Genomic DNA, 22,009 nt, shown 5'->3' on the forward strand with positions numbered 1-22,009 from the left:
CTACAATTTCACAATATTGCTCCAGATGCTTTTGAAGACTCACTGGAATTCCGGCGATTCCCGTAATTTAACTTAACGTAATTTTCCAGAGTTTCTTTATGAGTTTAACCAGGAACTTTTACGGAAGCTCAACTGAAAAGAGAGTTTCCCGACAATTCATTCCGATTTACACGATTTTTTTTTCTCATCAGTGCCTTGAGAAATTTCATCAGAAACTAATAAGAAGTGTCTGCAACTATTACTCAAGGAATTTCGTTATATATTTTTTCAAATGAATTATTGTTTTTAAACTGTCAGAATGTTTTAGGCATTAAAAAAAAGACACGGACACCGTCTCCAGCCAGAGGCAGTACAGACTGGACGAAGAAGAAACCTTTCTTGCGAAATGTTTCATCACTAGGAGCGGGAATCGAGCCCTCTGCTCATGGCATGGTACGGTTTTACGCTTGGTAACGCTAAGCACACGTCCACGAGGCTCCGAACAATTTATTCTAGAAATCAACCAGAAATGTTATCAGAATTCTATCCGAATTTCTCAAGGACCTAAGCTAACATTTGTCCAAAGGCTACACAGTACACAGCTACTAGTTGCGTTCGGTAATTTTTACCGAAATCTCAACTACTGAGCGTTCGGTAACGGGTTTCTGACGAAATACTATAAAAAAAATACCAAATACACTCAGTAGCAAAAAAAAAGCCGAGCTGAATTTTTCTTCCAAAATCCGTCATGTTTAATCTGCTGCAACTTTGGCAATTATCAATATTTTTGGCTGAAAATTTCACCACTTCATTATCAATATATTGGTATTCTATGGTCAAAATTTCAAATTGTAAGAAATCATATATTTTGGGTTATAAAAATTTATATGAAAAAATCCGGTTTGGGACATACTTTTTTCGAAAATCCGTATTTCAGTGAAAAATTTAAGTAGCTTCATGAAAATTTCACTGCAGCGTCAGTGAATATAGGAAATGTTGTGGTCAAAATTTGAAATGTTTTCATCCAGCGGTTTGGGCCACAGAAATCGTCAAAGTTGAAGTACCAATGTGTGTGCCTACAGTTTTCACTCCATATTGACCATGCTGAAACACCGATGCAGAAAAAAAGCCGAGGTCAATTCGTTCCTTTAATGTTTAGACTTAAGTTTTAACAAACAATCCATCTTATATGACAAATTTTTATAAATTTTCGTTTGGTCTGCTATTATCTATGACATTCTTCACGTAACACATAGTGCGTTACGCGTTACACGTAATGCGTTACAAACATACATATGTTAGTGAATATACAAGTAGTTTGTATAATTAACAAATTTTGGCTACTGTAAAAACCTTATCATAAGCAAACATGTGACGTTATAGTAAGGCTTGTAACGTCACATGTTTGCTTTTTGGTTTGAATTTTTGGTTTTGAATTATACCCTCAACTTATTTAACCCGTAAAGGACCAGGACGAACCAAAAATTTTGAAACTGCTCGTTCTCAGCAGTGCATTGACCGATTCTCAAAAACTTGGACTTTTATTCAAGGGGAATAGTTGTACTAACTTTTACTTTTGGTGCCGCCCCGCGGAACCCCTCCCCCCTTTCGGGGGAGGCAAATATGTCTGTGTTTTTTTCCTATTTTTCTGCTAGTTTGAGCAAATGATTCAGGTTTTTCAGTAATTTCGATAACCAGCATCCAAAATCCCACCGGAGAAGTATAATTTAGTTGCATGACAGTGTCCAACATTGTTGGGGACCATTTGGTTTCGATGTAAGAGTACCAGGCCCACCAGAAGATCCGGAACATCCGTAAAAATGGCCATCTGATGAAAATTCCTCTAGAGCTATGCGGTTTTTCCAATACAATCAAAATTCTTGGTCTAAGACCATAGTCACTGATTTGATCCTCTTATGGACCACAGTGGCCACTTATTGGCCCACCGGAAGATCCGGAACATCCGTAAAAATGGCCATTTGATGAAACTTCCGCTAGAGCTATGCGATTTTTTCCAATACAATCAAAATTCTTGGTCTAAGACCATAGTCGATGATTCGGTCCTCTTATGGATCACAGTGGCCACTTATTGGCCCACCGGAAGATCCGGAACATCCGTAAAAATGGCTATCTGATGAAAATTTCTCTAGTGCTATGCGATTTTTTCCAAATCAAATTTCGTGGTCTAAAACCATAGTCAATGATTCGGTCCTCTTATGGATCCCAATGACCACTTATTGGCCCACCGGAAGATCCGGAACATCCGTAAAAATGGCCATTTGATGAAAATTCCTCTAGCGCTATGCGATTTTTTCCAATACAATCAAAGTTCGTGGTCTAAGACCATAGTCGATACTTCGGTCCTCTTATGGATCACAGTGGCCACTTATTGGCCCACCGGAAGAACCGGAACATCCGTAAAAATGGCCATTTGATGAAACTTCCGCTAGAGCTATGCGATTTTTCCAATACAATCAAAATTCTTGGTCTAAGACCATAGTCGATGATTCGGTCCTCTTATGGATCACAGTGGCCACTTATTGGCCCATCGGAAGATCCGGAACATCCGTAAAAATGGCTATCTGATGAAAATTCCTCTAGAGCTATGCGATTTTTTTCAATACAATCATAATTCTTGGTCTAAGACCGTAGTCAATGATTCGGTCCTCTTATGGATCACAGTGGCCACTTATTGGCCCACCGGAAGATCCGGAACATCCGTAAAAATGGTCATTTGACGAAACTTCCTCTAGAGCTATGCGATTTTTTCCAATACTATCGAAATTTCCTTGAGAATTCCTTTAGAAATTCCTCAGGGAATTCCTCCAAAAAATCTCTAGAAATTCCTCCTGGAATTCCTCCAGAAACGGCAGTATATTTCTTATTCATTCTTCCGTCATGAACTTTGATAAAAAAAACATGGTGTTCTAAATTTTGATTAGACGGAAATTCTTACGAATGTTCCAATATTTAGAAAGGTATAACACCGGTTACTAAGATTCAGAAATATGACCACCATCGGGTCTTACTTTTGTTTTGTTCGTAGATCATGAATTCTTTATTACACCAACGTACCTAACCTCAAAATGACTGACAATTCTCAGGTCATTTTGACAGATGCAACATGAGCATGGAAAGTACAACAAGATCGATAAAGTAGAATATATGATCCGTCTTTTTCGTGCATGTGGTCTGTCAAAATGACCTGAGAAGTGTCAAACATTTTCATGACTAGCTTTGTTGGTGTAATGAAGAATTCTGGCGGTCTTTGGAGAAACAAAACCACAGCATTCTAGATTAGTTTTCATAAGATGACTATTTTACGGATTTTGCTGGTCCTACGATAAGTCTATCGCACTTTGCCCTTGGTTCAGAAAACATTTCAACCACTTTATTCGTTTTTGGATCTTGAATGAAAATAAACGAAGTATTCTAAGGAATCATTCATACAGTTCATTCATACAAGTGTAAATAAAATTGCAGCGATTTAGACTCATTTCTGAGATGATCTTTTTACACATGTACAGGATCACCCGTAGAGTCTTCCATTACTTATTCCATATAAGAATCGAACCATTGATTTCGTTGCTCGAACATGGATTAGAATAATCTTTGTAAAACCGGTTTGATGCAGTTTTCGTTAGATGACTATTTCCACGGATGTCCAGGTCTTCAGATAGGCCTATATGTGTCCACATTGGTACAGAGGAGAATAGATCGGATATTCCCGAGAACCAATATGTGGCCACTTTGGTCCATAACACGATCAAACCATTGAGTACGAATTAAGTACAAGAATTTTGATGATTTTGGAAAAAATCGCAGCGTTTTAGATGGAATTAGGAAATTAGGAATTTTCATGAAATGACCGTTTTTACGGATACATATTTTAGATTTTCGGTGAGCCAAAAAATAGCAATTTTGGTTCATAACAGGATTGAACCATTGACTAAGATTTTAGATCATGAAATTTGATGTTATTGGAAAAAATAACAACTTTCTAGGCGAATTTTCATCTAATGATCAGTTTTACGGATGTTCCGGATCTTCCGGTGGGGCATTATGCAGCTGCTTTGGTCCAGCCATTGACTGCGGTCTTAGATCAATAATTTTGATAGTATTGGAAAAAATCGCACCGTTGCAGAGAAATTTTCATCAAATGACCATTTTACGTATGTTGCAGATTTTCTGGTAGGCCAATAAGTGACCACTTTGGTCCATAAGAGAATCAAATTATTGACTACGGTCTTAGATAAAAAAAAATCGCAAAGTTCTAAAGGAATTTTCATCAAATGACCTTTTTTACGGATGTTCTGGATCTTCCAGCGGGCTAATAAGTGGCCACTTTGATCCATAAGAGTATTCAATCATTGACTACGGTCTTAGACCAAGAATTTTGATTGTATTAAAAAAAAAATCGCATAGCTCTAGAGAAATTTTCATGATATAACCATTTTTACGCATGTTTCGGATCTTTTTGTGGGTAAATAAGTGGCCATTTTGGTCCATAATAGTATCCAATTACGACTACGGCTTTAGACCAAGATTTTTTGTTGTATTGGAAAAATCGAATAGTTCTAGATTATTTTTTTTATGAAATGACCATTTTTTACGGATGTTCCGGATCTTCCAGTGGACCAATAAGGAGCCACTGAATAAGAATTATAATTGTATAGGAAAAAATCGCATAGCTCTAGAGGAAGTTTCGTCAAATGACCATTTTTATGGATATTCCGGATTTTCCGGTGGGTCAATAAGTGGCCACTTTGGTCCATAAGAATATCCAATCATTGACTACGGTTTTAGAGCAAGAATTTTGATTGTATTGGAAAAAACGCATAGCTCTAGAGGAAAGTTCGTCAAATGGCCATTTTTACGGATGTGCCGGATCTTCCGATGGGCCAATAAGTGGCCACTGTGATCCATAAGAGGACCGAATTATCGACTATGGTCTTAGACCAAGAATTTTGATTGTGTTGGAAAAAATCGCATAGCTCTAGCGGAAGTTTCATCAAATGGCCATTTTTACGGATGTTCCGGATCTTCCGGTGGGCCAATAAGTGGCCACTGTGGTCCATAAGAGGATCAAATCAGTGACTATGGTCTTAGACCAAGAATTTTGATTGTATTGGAAAAAATCGCATAGCTCTAGAGGAAGTTTCATCAAATGGCCATTTTTACGGATGTTCCGGATCTTCCGGTGGGCCAATAAGTGGTCACTGGGATCCATAAGAGGACCGAATCATTGACTATGGTTTTAGACCACGAAATTTGATTTGGAAAAAATCGCATAGCGCTAGAGGAATTTTCATCAGATAGCCATTTTTACGGATGTTCCGGATTTTCCGGTGGGCCAATAAGTGGCCACTGTGATCCATAAGAGGACCGAATCATCGACTATGGTCTTAGACCAAGAATTTTGATTGTATTGGAAAAAATCGCATAGCTCTAGCGGAAGTTTCATCAAATGGCCATTTTTACGGATGTTCCGGATCTTCCGGTGGGCCAATAAGTGGCCACTGTGGTCCATAAGAGGATCAAATCAGTGACTATGGTCTTAGACCAAGAATTTTGATTGTATTGGAAAAACCGCATAGCTCTAGAGGAATTTTCATCAGATGGCCATTTTTACGGATGTTCCGGATCTTCCTAGCCCATAAGTGGCCACTGTGATCCATAAGAGGACCGAATCATCAACTATGGTCTTAGACCAAGAATTTTGATTGTATTGGAAAAAATCGCATAGCTCTAGAGGAATTTTCATCAAATGGCCATTTTTACGGATGTTCCGGATCTTCTGGTGGGCCTGGTACTCTTACATCGAAACCAAATGGTCCCCAACAATGTTGGACACTGTCATGCAACTAAATTATACTTCTCCGGTGGGATTTTGGATGCTGGTTATCGAAATTACTGAAAAACCTGAATCATTTGCTCAAACTAGCAGAAAAATAGGAAAAAAACACAGACATATTTGCCTCCCCCGAAAGGGGGGAGGGGTTCCGCGGGGCGGCACCAAAAGTAAAAGTTAGTACAACTATTCCCCTTGAATAAAAGTCCAAGTTTTTGAGAATCGGTCAATGCACTGCTGAGAACGAGCAGTTTCAAAATTTTTGGTTCGTCCTGGTCCTTTACGGGTTAAGCTTATAATAATGTTTTTGCAGTAACCAAAATTTGTAAATTATATTATATTGTAAAAAAACTTGTTGTTTGGAAAGGCACAAATTGAAAGATAACCTTGTGAAAAAAAGTTTGGTTCGGATTGGGATTCAAACCCAATGACGCCGTATCGAGAGCCCCGCGCTTTAATCAACTAAGCCACAGAACCTCGTATGATTATGCGGACTATAAAGTCGAACTGAATGCAATCCCGACGCGAGTGTTTTTTTTTTCGAAATTTTATCTCTTTTTCGCATGTCCGGCAAGAAATCCGAGTTAAAATGTTTATATCACGTAAGGAATTTCATTAGAAACTTATCCATGAGGTCTACCATGAACACTTCCAAGATGTGCTCTACAAATTTTGCTATGCTTTGCGCTAAACAGATCGACAGAATTTCTTTTAGTGAACTTTAATATAATTCAAATTTGGGGTCTTCTTCTTCTTTTTCTTCTTCTTCTTCTTCTTCTTCTTCTTCTTGGCGTAACGTCCTCACTGGGACAAAGCCTCCCAAGCAACACACATGTTATACTAAAGTTACGACAGCGCAAGTTTTGGTTGTATAGAAGTTTATTTTACGTTATTTCAACAGAATGTTAGAATTACGTAAAATAAACTTCTATATAACCAAAACTTGCGCTGTCGTAACTTTATTATAACATGTGTGTTGCTTGGGCTGCTTCTCAGCTTAGTGTTCTATGAGCACTTCCACAGTTATTAACTGAGAGCTTCCTCTGCCAATGACCATTTTTGCATGTGTATATTGTGTGGCAGGCACGAAGATACTCTATGCCCAAGGAAGTCAAGGAAATTTCCTTTACGAAAAGATCCTGGACCGACCGGGAATCGAACCCGTCACCCTCAGCATGGTCATGCTGAATACCCGTGCGCTTACCGCCTCGGCTATATGGGCCCTAATTTGGTTTTTTTCTATGAAACTTCCCGGAGATTCCAGAAGAATTTACTCTTGAAACTGTTCTCGATTAAATTTGGACACAAGGAATGATTTTTTAACCAGGAATAGAATATTATGTGTAGCTAGTATCATATAAACTTCTTCAAAAATGGTTGAGTATTGGCGGAGATATCGTTGAAACAAGAAACTTTGAGAACTTTGGATGAACAAAAATTAAAAAAAATATCACTCTTTTACTACTACTTTAACTCTAGAGCAGGGTGGGCTCTCAGAACGGCACATACAATTTTCAAGTTTAAGTCGGTTTTTCCGGTAGCTTTAAGGAAATTTTCCCGATTCAAAAATGTTACTGTTTACAGTGGAAATTATAGGAAACCTTCTCAGAAAAAAGTATAGAGAATGAATATTTTCAAATCCCTAGATTTGACATAGTACTAAGACGAACCAGAACATATTTAGAATTAATTAACTAAATATTTCGCTAAGTCATATCACGGAGAAGAATCGGTGTAGTTTGAAACAACTAACAAGTTATTTGAATTTCAAATCAAATAATTAGTCATTTTCAAATGAGATTTTGTTGCATTAAACCAGAAATTGTCGTTTGAAACAGACAGGCAGATTAATTGCTTCTACCTTTATACATTACCACAAAACAGCAAACTTCATCGATTGTTCTGAACCAATAATTAGTTGTTTCTAACTAACACAACAGTGGATGGGATGAACGGGTTAGTTATTTCAACCAGTTTTTTGGTTAATCATACAACGGGTATTATGATTAGAATCATACTATAATTTGTTTAAAAAAAAACTGTAACCGCAGTTGAAATCAACAAACAACATGTTTATTCTCTGATTGTCAAAACGAAGCAGCCGACCGATGGTTATTTTCAAACAACTTTCCCAATCAGCAAAATAAAACAAATCTTTTGTTTGTGCCAAATTAAAAATTCAACCTAAAAAGCCGGTTGAATTAAACTGAAATTTGTTTGTATTTACCCATTTTTGCGCGTGATGTTGTTTGATCTGTTTGTCTCGTATGATATGATGAAAAAAAATGACGACTTTCAACATTGAAGTTACGATATCTTTAGAAAAGTTTCGTTAAATTCATCAATGACCAACTAGTACAACTTATGCAGCTATTTGTGGCAACGAAAATAAAGAGTATAATCGTAGAGGGTCGGAATTGCTAGAGAAAACACTATGATTATAGGTGAATTTGGAAGCTCCCCCATTGTAGAGGTGAGATAAGGTGAAAATCGTTTGGTTACAGCAAAAGTTCAATTATTTGTCTTCTAAATTAACTCATATTCTGCCTTGCTAAATGGTATTTTCCATTGGTAATGGCTACCACTATCATCATTATTGATGCCCACGCCGACAGACACCGGATTGGCCAGCTACTTAACAAAAAAATCGGAAGATTGCCCGCCGGAGGCATAGCAAAAGCTCCTCAAATTTATCGTATAATTTGTTAATAATATGAAGTACCTACCGGAACTAAGAGCATCTGAAAGAGATTTTAACCTTCCAGGGCGCGCGCCATCAAGCAGCTGAAACTGCACCGCGCTCGCGCTGCATACGACGAGCGAGGTTTTTTGATAGTGTTGTACTTTTTACAACGGCGCGCGCGCTGAAGGGTTAATTATCTTTCCATAAATGGCTCATTTGTTTCTCTACGATGCGGAATTCGATATGAAAAAGTGAAAAAAGTGCACTTTGCTTATGCTGCGCCATGACACTTTTTTGCGGAGTCACTCTTTTCATAGGGTTCTCATTCCTGCCACCAGATGGGGAGGGATCGTTAGCTTCCGTCAAATTCACCTATAGGATTTGTTGTACGAATATTCTTAGTAATATTCCAACAGTTTCTTCCAAGAGATGTTTCGTTTGTGAAACTTATAGGCAATAACAGAATTTCCAGAAAAAAAGTTCTTGATTGCCTTCTAATGAAATATCTGTTAATATTACTCGTAAATCAACTTTTGACACAATTTCTATGGTTTTTTTTGTCTCTAATAACGAGATTTTTAACCCAGGGTCTATAGATCATCTCGGGGCTCACGCTTTACTTGCCTTCCGAAGAAAGAACCCATATTATGTGAGTTCACACCAGGACCGCTCCACAAACGTGGGCTTCGTGGCCGAGCGGTTAGCGGCGTCAGTCGTTTAGGTGTCTCGTAAGCCTCGGAGTGTGGGTTTGACTCCCGCTCCAGTCGGGGAAAACTTTTCGTCAAACGGAAAATTCTCCACTGGGCCACTGGGTGTAATATGTGTTGTCCGTTGTCGAATGATTGTAATGTTCAGTCTGTAGAGGCCCGCAAGGTCGAAGACGGTGTAATTGTCTTTATATCCGAGTAAAATTGTTTATGGTCGTTCTTAAGTTATTTCAATAGAAATGTTTGACAAACCAGTGGTGAACTTTATGGTACAGTAAATGGTTACTGCAACCCGAGCAGGAATGAATAACTGACACATAACTGGAGCATACCGAAGTCAGATATCATACCAAGACAAGGTATTGGTCGGTTGTCCAGGTATTGAAAAGAACTCATTTTGGTATTTTGTAGATATTGACACAATACCTCAACGAGTTATTGGTTTGGTGTTGAGGACTGCTTGAGTTATTATTCAATTATGGAAAAGTCGATATTTGTATGGAAAAATTACCGATTATTATTTTGGTATTACCATAACTGATGTCATTATTCACGCGTTATGCACATAATACACATCAGTTATTATTTAAGGTATTTTACCTCTTATGCAGGGCTACTTAATACCTCATTCAGGTTGTAGGTATTCGATTTTCCATAACTGAGTTAGTTATTCTTCAGCTATTTTCTCCTACTCGGGAAGGGGTCAGGTAGGTTTCTTTGGATGTAATCGTAAATCCTATGAGAAATTTATGAGACCAAAGAAATCCTAGATTCTATCTGGTGTTCGTATAGCATTCGGTTATTTCATTAGCAATTGCAATATGAAACTATCAGAGATTTCTTATCTCATGACATTGGCAGCTATGTCAATAAAGTCTACAGGAATTCCTTTGTTTGATTTTGTTCAGCAACTCCTTTGTAGTTGTTTTTGAGATTGACATTTCAGTAGGAGCAGATCATTTATTTGGAAATGCTTCCATAAACTAGGGTAGTGGACGTATTTTGGCCCGGGGCAGGTATTTTGGCCCACCTTGGGAATTTTATTATATTTATCATATGATCTCAAAGTTAATGACAAATTAAGTCCCATTTTGTAGAGATTATATGATGAATGTAATAAAATTCCCAAGGTGGGCCAAAATACATGCCCGGGCCAAAATACGTTCACTACTAGCGATAGTTTAACTAGATCCTCTAAATTCTCCAGAATTTCTGAATGAGTTTAACCAGGAGTTTCACCAGGATATTTTGTGTAGGCTTCACCAAAAATGAGAGTTTCTGTCGCAAATGGCAGAAATTCATCAAAAAATATTGGAAATTATTTGAGAAATTTCATAGGAAACTAATAAAGTGTTTCTGCAGCTATTACTCAAGGAATTTCATTATATATTCTTGCAAATTGTTCACGGACTATTTTAGGCAGTTTACTAGAACGACTCACCCAGATTTGCAAAGTTTTAAATTTGAATTTCTTCTGCCATTATATCAAGAATTTCTTGAACAATTAATTCTAGAAATCAATTAGAAATTCTATCAAAATCTGATCCGACTTTCTCAGGGACTTTAGCAAAAACTCGTCCAAAGGCTATATTGCAATTTTTGGACTACTTAAATAGACTTCAGTGCAATAAATTTCGTCCTTCTCAAATTTCGCTGGCACTCTCGGTTGCTGCTCTTTAACAATTCGCCCGATATTATGACAGATGTTGCCAGCCGCTTCAATGTTTATCTTTTTTCGCATTGTTCTCAGATACCAGCTGCTTATGTTGCTGTTTTCCCCTTGATCAGGGTTTCTCTTACGGATTGTACTAGGACTTCATCCTGAAATTCATCAAGCATTTTTTTTTTCTAGAAAGAAGTTATCGTTTTTAGTTTTATAGTATTATCATCGCTCAGAATTCAACACAGCTCTCTGAAGAACATCTCCTAAAATTTATGGGACTTTTTGGCGCTGTATCGGTCTTCGGGTTTCTTTAAAAACAACTGGTTAGGTTAAAAGCCGACGATTCGAATGTTTACTCATTCATCCTCAGGGCAAAACCAAACAGTTATTTCTATGTGGTTTCTAAAGTGGTTTTGGAACATGGATTTTAGAACGGTTGACAAAATTACAGCAGCTTTCACCCGCGCACATCCAAACGGTTGGATAACCGTTTGGATGTGCGCGGGTGAAAGCTGTTGTAATTTTGTCAGCCGTTCTAAAATCCATGTTTTAAAACCACTTGATATAGAAATAACTGTTTGGTTTTGCCCTGAGGATGAATGAATAAACATTCGAATCGTCGGCTTTCAACCTAACCAGTTGTTTTTAAAGAAACCCGAAGACCGATACAGCGCCAAAAAGTCCCATAAATTATCAAGACGGTCGGAAATCAATCAATATCTCCTAAAATGTCGCTTAAAATTACAGATGCTTGATGTTTTCTGGAACATGTACTGCCGTGAATCGCATATCAATCCCATGTTTGCTGAATTTCCTATGCATATAGGACAGTGGACAGATATGCGATTTATGGCAGTATACGCCTTAAAATGCAGAAAAGTGTCATATGAATATACATATATTTTTATTTGACTCAACCAGTTTTCCACCAGAATGTTCTCTAAAATATCTTTCAGATTGTTCAAGTTAGGTAGCATCACTATGATTAACTTTAATTGTCATTACTCGATGACAAAATATAAATTTCCAAAAACGGACATTACATCAATATACCCAGTTTTTTTACAGCTCTGACAGCATTCACACAGATCCTCGTACTTATCTTCCGGAGACTGCACTTTCAAATGAAACTAATAGAAAGTTTTCATAGTTTTGACTCGAACGATTTCTAAAGTTGTATAAATTTTAGAAGACGTCTGGAGTCTGTTGGAAACAAGACTTCCCGAGCTTTTCCCGACTTTTTCTCGGTGGTTTCAAATTCCCGAGCTTTTCCCGGAATTCCCGAAATTCTCAACTGGGTGGACATTCTGTTTATTGCTAAATGATTGAAAGTTGGTTGATTGCAACGCTAGATATTTGAATTTTAGCAAATTCCATGTTTTTAAAAACTGTAGAGATCGGTTCTGAGATAAAATCAAAAAACTGTTCTATTTAAAAAAAAAAATGAAGCACGTTTTCAAATTCAGCACGTAATTTCAACAATTTTAGTCGTTGATGGAAGTTTGCGATTTTCGTTTTATTTTGTGAACTAGTGTAATAGGCTTTAATTGCATTCAATTACCAATGGCTATCAAAAACTAAGCTAAACCGTTAAAACAATTATTTTTTATCAGGTTTAGTTATGATCGAAAAGAAATAGGCAACATTGCTGAACGACCAGCAAAATATGTGGTCAAATCACACTGCTGAGAATTTAGTTTGAAATGTTTTGCTGGATAGATTACTTATACTACAGCAGAGCAAAAAACTAGCAAAACCTCGCTGGTTTTCAGCAAAATTATGATAGTATGTAGCTTAGGAAGTTTTTGGCGAAATTTTTAAAATAGGTCAAGGATAGACTTTTGACGAATTTTACGTTAATTGTTAGTGAAGTTTTTAGTTAGTGAAAGTTTTTCTGAAGAAAATAATGGAAAGTTTCAATGTTTTTTTTTTTTAAGGAAACCCCTAATAAATTGAAGAATGTATAGTTCAGAACAAGCAATCTTACCCAAGAGAGCCTCGTTGATTTCATAGGATGTATTTTTAGTGGAATTCAAGGTGTTTTTCAACGAAATAGCTCAATGAATGGATGAGCTCTCGCTTCAAATTCGTTTGGGAGATTTCTTGAGGAAATTTTCTAGCAATTTCTGAGGAGTCCTTTTAAAGTATTTAAATAGTATTCTACTCTACACTTTACAGAATAACTGGTGAAATTCCTTATAACTTTGTTGTAAAAAACGTCTATAGGGTCACGGTGCCGTTAGTAATTCTACGGTTCCGAAGTTATTCTATTTTAGAGCGATGACAGCACTGATTGTTACATGCACTTCAACCCTTCGTTTTGAGTAGAACAAAATTGGGAACACCCTTCTGAACAGATAGAACAGTCTCCCGATGTGTTCAAAGGACACTGAGCGATCTGCAGTCAATAGTAAGAACTAGACATTCACGTTTCATATATTCTTATTCCTCTTTTTTGTGTATCTACGTTCCAACTGGAACTTGGCCTGCCTTATCTCAGCTGCCATTGCATGAATTTGTACATTGTGAGGCAAGGACAATGATACACTATGCCCAGGGAAGTTGAGAAAAGTTTCCGACCAGAACGGGACTCGAAGCCATCGTGTTCGGATTGGCGATCCAAAGCCTCATCCACAAGGCTAACTGGAGACCCCAGTTTCATACCTTGAAATTTTTAATTTGCACCAAGTCCATATCAGCTTCAGACATCAAAAACAAAATTTAGTACGACCAGCATATTTCCTCCTGATCGGGCTACATTCGCGAACAGGTCTTGATCTTCATTTCGATTGGTTTAATTCTTCTTCCTCTTCTCACCACCACTCGATGGTGCCACCTTATATTTCTGCACGCGGCTGGCTGTGACGACGACGATCAGGTTCATTATTCAGGTGCCTTGCTCGATGATGATAATCGACCGAAAGTGAAGGTTGAATGAATGCGTTTTGGTATTACGACGTTTCGAGCGCGCGCAAACTTTTGGCTTTCGTGTCAGCAGGCGGTGGCGGCATTTTCCTTCTGTTTATTCCGTGTGGCCCGACTGACTCCCTGACTGACTGGTTGAACTGACATAACACACTTTGGCTCACGTTTTGCCATTTTTTTTTTCGCATTGTGGTCGGAGGTGACCAAAGCCCAAACTTTGATCGATCTACCGATCGATCGATCGATTGATCACTCAGCGTGGCCCACTCACGCGGTATAATTACGTGTTACTAACCACTCTCCGCGAAAAAGCTCGCGAAGTTACGGGCTTTCGCGATCGATCGATTGACCGATTGGCGAAAAAAAAAAGAACGGTACCACACCATGCGCGCACATGCATCTATCATCCACTCGTGTGGAGAAATGAGGTAATGTTTGATGGAAAAATTACTGGAACGGCACTTATGTAAAATGTAGGGTGCATTACATGGGCACTCTTGGTGAATAACCAAATGAGCTCGGGGGGTTCTTCTTCTCACTCACTGCACATCGGTCAAACACTTCAATTGGGGTTTGTAGACCAATGGGTATCAGTCCTGTTTCAGAAATAGAAGTTCCACGGGTTGAACTGAAATACCGTTTTCTTATTTTGAAATAACTTTGATAACATTTTGAAATGTCCGTAAAATCTTCAGGTGTACCAATCTTCAGAATTTATAATAAACGGTTCACCGTTAGTTTTCTTACATTGTTTCTTCTTCTTCTTCTTCTTGGTGTTACATTCCAACTGGGACAAAGCCTTCTTCTCAGCTTAGTGTTCTATGAGCACTTTCACAGTTATTAACTGAGAGTTTTCTCTGTTAAACCTATGCCCAAGGAAATCAAGGAAATTTTCATTACGAAAAGTTCCTAGACCGACCGGAAATCGAACCCTTATTGTTGCTTCGACCCTATGGGCCCTACACTACGTGTTCCACTATCAACACTCCGCTTTACGATCGCTCATCTCCACTTCCGGATCCATAAGTTCCCCACGCTCGCTGGAACAACTTTCCCAAAATAACCACCTCAACCCAAAACACCCATATCACACTAATGGGCAGAGAGGTCACCACCTTTACACAATCTCTTTCGCTCTTCAGCAAACAGCCCAAAAATTCCGTCCACGCAAAACAGCGCACTCCGACCGACGACGAACACAATGGGGCACGCGAAGCCACCACTCACCGCAAAAGTCAATTTGCTACTAACACCGCATTTGCTGCTCTGTTATTGTTGCTCCAGTGCTCCGGCATCTCCCATCCAGCCAGTCTCAGCCCCAACAACAACGAACCGAAGAGAGCCCGACCCCAACAACCACGCAAAAGACGACGACGACGACGGACGACGACTGGAAGCCTCCAGTTCCAGCTGGTTCCGAATTCCTCCCATCATCGGCGCGAAGTGCCGCGAGCGGGGAACGTGTGAGACAACGTGCCGCGCAAGAGATGTGCTTTGTTGTTCGTGGTTGATTGTTGAGGACTTGAGGAGGTGGCAGGTTTCCTCCTCGAGCTAAGCAGACAATCCATTCGCTGACGCTGGTTCGGTTGATCGCGTTTTTCACGAGAGAGGGAGAGAGCCACGGCTGCAGGAAGCTGAAAGATCGCGATGGATCATCGTGCGCGATTTGGGTTTGGTGGGCGATCGAATCCAAGAGAAAGAGAACGTGACGGCGATGACGAAGAGATTTGCCGTGATCGCGCTTTGGCGATCGCTTGTTATCAGCGCAACCCGACCGATGACTTTACTCTGGATCATTATGAATGGGACATTTTTGATTCTCTTGCATCGTTTAGCGATTGTTGACGGTGTTGATTGGGGAGTGATCGACGACGACATACTTTTGGGCAGTACTGTGCAATGAATAGTTAAATATGGAGTTCATGATCTCTGTTGCTGTATTTTCTGAGGCGTGTGACGTGAAACATATACTAACACTGAAGGATTTAGTATCGGATAGAATAAAGAACGGATTATCCAATTTTAGTACTAAATCCGCAAGTTTTAAAGCCCTGCAGTTACTCTGTAAGGCACCGATTAGATTCAAGTGAATTTAATTATCTAGTAAAATTTTGAAATCAATCAGATAACACTACAAAATGAAATTCATACTTAGAAACTTGAGCATTGTATAGGAAAGTTATTCTGTCCAGCACTGTAGTAGCAGTAATTTGTAGAAAGTATTGAATGGAAGAAATTATTTGCAAAACACACTTCATCTAATTTGTTTTGTTATTTCAAAGGTCAGGATTTGCCTCAGACTGCTCATAATTATTAGCTTGTTGAGTACAGTCATTCAAATTAATTGCTGTCAATGACTGTTCGAATGCTGATAAGATGCTTGTTTAGAAACTTCTCCCGTACCCGTATGAATCAACTGAGGTTGGGGCAGGTTAAATCTGATAGAGTCTATTTTGATGGCGCTTGTAATCTCTAACGGTTACCCGAGCAAGAAACTTATACTAGATGAGAAATGTATTTGTTATTGTGATTATCGAGAGAATTGTGAAGTACCTGTATGAAAAAGATAAAAAATGATGGGAAGATGAGTAAGATTTATTATCCAGAAGATTCCACCAAATCGCTGAAATCTTTCAAGAACTGTTTAACAAAACTTTTTCGAATAGGGTAGAAGCTTCATTTTTGGCCATAGTCCTAATATAATATGATGATTACAGCTGCGAAAAACATACACTCTGATTAAAAAATTGCTCACTTTAAAACAACTTTTGCGGATAACATCAGTGCCTGTTCAAATATTGGCAAATTAATTTCTGTAAAACCAGTACCCAGTGGATCTCCTCGGAACCATGTGACAGAATTTTGTTCAACAAATTTAATCTTTCAGTTAAATAACTTCAAATATCAAAATATTGGAAATGCCACTTTGGGGCGAAATTGATCAGTATACAATTAAGCATCGGTTGGATAGGAAAATTTCCTTAACCGCTTAATTTTGCTCTTATTAAACCGAATAACGGGTCTAAAATCTTACAACTAGTGAATTTAAGACTTTAAATGCATAATTAAATTCTGAAATTTCCCCTTAAACGCCTAAAGGTAGGCAATTATATTTAAAATAAGTGATTTCCATCACAAAAAATGACCATTTCTTCATAAAATGAACTTTTATATCTGTTTCATTTTCTGATTAGCTGCATCACATCCCTACCAAGGCTCCACGAAAATGTTAAAACGGAGAATTGACGGGAAGTCCCATTAGCAATTGATTGTTTAGTAGCAATGATTTCAGCATTAAAGTTCCTAGTAGGGAATTACACTGTAGTACCCGAGTGATCAATTTCACCCCGCTGATCAATTTGACTCCGGTTTACGGTACTTGCCTCACAATATACAAATTCATGCAATGGCAGGCAAAGACAGCCCCTCAATTAATAACTGTGGAAGTACTCAAAGAACACTAAGTTGAAGTGAGGCAGGCCAAGTCCTAGTGGGGACGTAGAGCCATATAGAAGAAGAAGAAGAAGAAGAAGAAGATATCTATTTTGGCGAAGTACACGTGATTGGCCAAAATAGAAACTAAGGTTGAGAATATGGCCAAAATTAACGCTGTGTTTTTATTTTGTTCAGTGCCACATTTAAAACAAAAAATCAAGTATTAGCTTGATTTCTGCATTTTTCCTACAAAATATATATTGAAATCCTTCATGCTGGTAGTTTTCATAGGTTTATTGGTTATCTTTTTTTTAAATAATTTCCCTTAGACTGGCCAAAACCTGTGCTCGTTCCCCATAATACAAACATTGATTGAGAATTATTTCTAAACTTTTCCAGGAGTTCTTTCGGGTTAATTTCAAGATATTGCTTTTACATTTCCACTAACAATGACAACCAAATAATCCAAAAAATCAGGAAAAACATTCAAACAAAACAAGTTCAATAGACTATGTTACCGTTAAATTCCATACATAGTTTTGAACTTGGATGAGATTTTGAAATTCTACCCATGATTCTTCATTCAAATCCTTCTCGAAGAGTTGTTCCTTGATTTTATCAAAGTTTTTCATTTGTGGCTTTCTCCAGTTTTCCCAAGAATATCCAGAGGTTTTTACGTACAGGGGATAGGCGAAATGACCGGGACAGGCCAAATTTTCACTTTTCAAAAAATGTTCAACTAGCTGTAACTTTTCGAAAAGTGCATCAAATATTCTCAAACTTTCACAGTGATTTAATCAACTTACATAATTTACAATATCTTACCAAAATTGTGCTTTAATGGTGATGACAGTAAAAAAACATTGGTTCTAAAATGAAATTGATGACTGTTCATCAAGCTACTTTGATCTATCTAGCAAAGACGAGTTAAATTTGCTTGAATTGTTTCGTATTCCATATGAAAATCCGTTTTTATTCAATATAATTGTATGCGTTGATTTTTTCGCTATGCTTTGTTTTGAGCACTTTCAGAGCATCCAAAAATTCACAATATCATCGAAGACATCAAGTTTGTATCTCATCGATTTTAAGAGTTACAACTGATTTACTATGTGAAAAACCGTATTTTTAAAATTCAATAAAAAGCTTCAAACAAAAAAGGTACTCACAATTTTTTCACTATCAATAGAACAGAGTACGATCTTTTCAATGCAATTCGGCGATTCAAAATTCATTTGCTCCTTTTTGAGATATGACTTAAAAAAAAAGGGATTTTTTGAAGAAAAAAGCCAATATCTTTTAAACTATGAGAGATAGAACATTGAGCTCTTTGAAAAAATATTCGTCATTGATAGTTATAAAAGTGCTCGTAACAAAGTTTTACGAATGGATTAAAAGTTATTGCAAGAAAACTGAATTTCATGGATCCCCCTAACACGATTATTAAAAAAAATATAAGTTAGGAATCATAAGAGATAGAATAATGTTTTCTTCGGCAAACTTGCTTCAAATAAGTTCTTTTACAAGTTTGTAGAACATTTTGTAAGCGTACATAAAACTATTAAAAAGCGGATGTTTGGATCAGCAAAACTAGAGGGACCACCCTAATTTCATAATGATGAAAAAAGGTCGAAAAATATGAAGAAACTTTCCCAAAGACATCATGTATCTAAAACTTAAAGTTTAGACACAAACATTTTTGTCTTCGTAAATACGGCTATGGACCCATTGTGCATTGGGTTTATTGAATCCGTAGATATAACAGCTCAAAGTTGGCTATCGGATAATTATATCTTTTTCGTGCAGCCTGATTTTTTTTCCAAATGTGATACACAACGAGTTGATCAACTTACAGTGAAAACTTGCGAATATTTGATGCACGTTTCGAAAAGTTTGAGCTAGTTGAACATTTTTTTTTAAGTAAACATTTTACCTGTCCCGATCATTTTGTCAATCCCCTGTATTTACTTCCATAAATAGCTCCTTCCGAGATTTTTCACGATTTTAGGTTTTTCGAGGTTTCGAGGCCCCGTAGCTGTATGTAACACACCAATATCACCCCCCTCCTAAACTTTCTTTTGGAGTTTTTCCCTGGATCCCTCCCGGAGATATTTTCAAAAATTTTCCAAAGTTCTTTCAAGAATTTCTCGTAGTGGTTTCGGGATAGATTTCCAACAGTTTCTCTCGGGATTTTTGCAGAAATTTTGTGGATTTTTGCAGAAGTTTCTCGTGGATTTCCTTGTGAAATTTCGCACGTAGTTTCTCCCGGGATTCCTTTTAGAGATTTTCAGAGTTCCTCCTCAAATTTTCTTAGTATTTCCTCCTGGGATTAGGCCCAGAACTTTCCTAGATTTTCTAGATTTCCCAGTTTCACTCAGGATTTCATTCGAAATTCCTCTTGGAATTTCTTCAATAAGTCTTTGCGGAGATTTTTGTGAAATTTGACCGGGAATCTTTCAGACATTTCTCCTGGAATTTCCTAAAAGAAATCTAGCAAGTTATCACAGGAGACATTGCGAGGAAAACTCTTTGAAAAAGAACTCCGGGAGCAATTTTTGAAGAAATCCCTAAAAGGAGCATCCAGAACCTTGGGAAGATTTCTGGTAGAGATTCCGAGAAGAGCTCTGGAAGAAATAAGACAATCAACTACAAGGAAAAGTCTTGAAAAATAACCGAAAAAAAATCACGGGGAGAAATCCATGAGAAATACTAGCAGTAACTCTTACAGAAATCTCAGTGGACTCTTCTTAAAATCTTAAAGATAAAGACCAGGATAAAATCAGAAAAACTTTGAGGGACATCCCAGGATCAACAACGGAAGGAATCTTTTGAGAGAAGTCCCAGTAGCTTCGAGAGAAATCTCAAAAGAAATTCCGCGAGAACCTTTGGGAAATAGGGTGACAATGGGTATTATCGGCAGGTTTGTTCTCTTCGTCATGGGGGGTTTTTGTCAGCCAAATTGCCTGAAACTTGGCCATATAATTCAGCTTAGTTGGGAAGGATTTGAGACCAACTCTGAGTTTCAAAAGGTTTCAAAAAATCCCCGAAGACGAAGAGAACAAAACGGCCAAGAATAGGTAATTTCCCCTATACCAGCTGAAACTACAGAGTAGAAAATCAAGGAGGAACTCTAGAAGAAAGCTATCGTAAATTTCTTGAAGAAATCACAGGAGAAACTTTGGAAGAAAGCCCGGAAGGTATCCCTGCAGAAAATTTCTTAAAACTCTTGGAGGAGCTTCAGTAGAAATCCCAGGAATAACTCCTTCGAGAGGAACCCAGCGAGAAACCCTAACAGACGCGACAACGTCTCCGGTATATGCTGAGAGAAACTCTTGTGGAATTTCGTGATAAATCCTGGTAGAAACCCACAGGAACTCTGTGAGCATTACTGGGAAAACTTTTAGAGAATTTCTGTATGATCCCCGTGAAAATTCCAGAATAAATCGATCGGAATTCCGGAATCTTGTAAGATTCTCAAGGAAGAATCCTGGAAGGAAAGGTACGAATTTTGGAAAAAAAAAAAATGCTGGGAAGAATCTCCCGAAGGAATTGAAAAAAGAATACCATGACAAATGGCGTGGAAAATACGGAAGAAATCTTGTTAAAAATCCTGGGAGGAATTCCAAGAAGTATTTCCAAAGAAATTGCAGAGCAAAATCCTGACGGAATTTCTGGAAAAATCGTTGTAGCCGATTTTCTAGCAATATACACTAACACTACATAACCGGAAATGTTTAATTCAGGGATGGAAACACTCACTTGTACTCAGATATACTCATTTGCTATTCTCCCAGCTCAGAAGCCTGCAATCAAAAAACAGTGTATGGAGGAGTTTTATGTTGTAGTTTTATCTATAAGCTTGTCGCACAAAGTAAGGTTCGCACACGTATACCAAAATCGTGGCAGAGCTATGAATGCATCTTTCCACGGAGTGAGCATAATTTGCATTCAACGTGTGGAAAGTCGCCTTCATTGCTCTCTTACGGCTTCAATATGCGTTTGCGACCCTTAAACTATTCGGCGAACTTTTAGATAAAACTACAAGGTAAAAGTCCTCCACACATTTTTTTTGTTTGCAAGCTTCTGAGCAGAGATAATAGCAAGTGAGTGTATCTGAGTACAAGTGAGTGATTTCATCCCTGGATTAATTCATATCCACGATGTAGTAAACTCTGTGAACTCTATTTCTGAGTAGATCTACAAGTAATAAAATTCGCAACTTTTTCATACGACTCAGTGTGTCATATTCCCTGAGTATTCCAGGGTCCCCCTGTCCCCGAGACTTCCCGGTTTTCAAGGTTTTTCCAGGTATTAGACACCCTTAACAATTTTCATTGTTCATAGTTTATCCAAAAGTTTATTCCAAAATTACAGAGACGTATCCAGCAAATTCTTAAAGAATATATTTGAGGCAGCTGCTCAGTTGTTCTAAATTTTATCTTCCATTATCGAAATTTTTAAAAAAACATCGTAAATGTTCCTTAGAAATACTTCCCAGTATTACTACTATTGGCCCTACACAAATTTGTCAGATTAAAAACGAATACTGATGAGAATTGTTCTTTAAACTATTTTAAAAGTGTACTCAGGAAAACTATAAGAAATGTTCTACAGAATATCAAAGTCCTTCAAAAGCATGAAATTATACCCGCAATTCATTCGAGAATTTGCTCTGCTGATATCAAATGAAAACACCGAGGGAAACTTCTCTTCTAGTAAATCTATAGGAAATTGGTCGATGCTTATTTATTTTTATGTCAAACATT

General features: G+C 37.7%; 2 protein-coding genes across 7 annotated transcripts in view; both read right to left on the bottom strand.

Annotated features, from left to right (window-relative positions):
• LOC109408749 (serine/threonine-protein kinase N) overlaps window positions 1-22,009 on the bottom strand; it is a 371,435-nt gene that overhangs the window by 274,655 nt on the left and 74,771 nt on the right. For 2 of the 6 annotated variants that reach the window (XM_029870468.2, XM_029870464.2), the window contains exon 1: window positions 14,924-15,053. The exons of 3 other annotated variants lie outside the window; for them this stretch is intronic. The gene's annotated coding sequence lies outside the window, so the exon portion shown is untranslated. Of the gene's footprint in view, window positions 1-14,923; window positions 15,054-22,009 lie in introns of those variants that run through there. One more of the 6 variants, XM_029870471.2, reaches the window with a different exon arrangement.
• The window catches only part of LOC134288706 (uncharacterized), a 345,573-nt gene that overhangs the window by 237,500 nt on the left and 86,064 nt on the right, over window positions 1-22,009 (bottom strand). The window lies entirely within an intron of this gene.

This window comes from Aedes albopictus, chromosome 2 (genome assembly GCF_035046485.1).
Source record: "Aedes albopictus strain Foshan chromosome 2, AalbF5, whole genome shotgun sequence".
In the NCBI taxonomy this organism is placed as follows: Eukaryota; Metazoa; Arthropoda; class Insecta; order Diptera; family Culicidae; genus Aedes; species Aedes albopictus.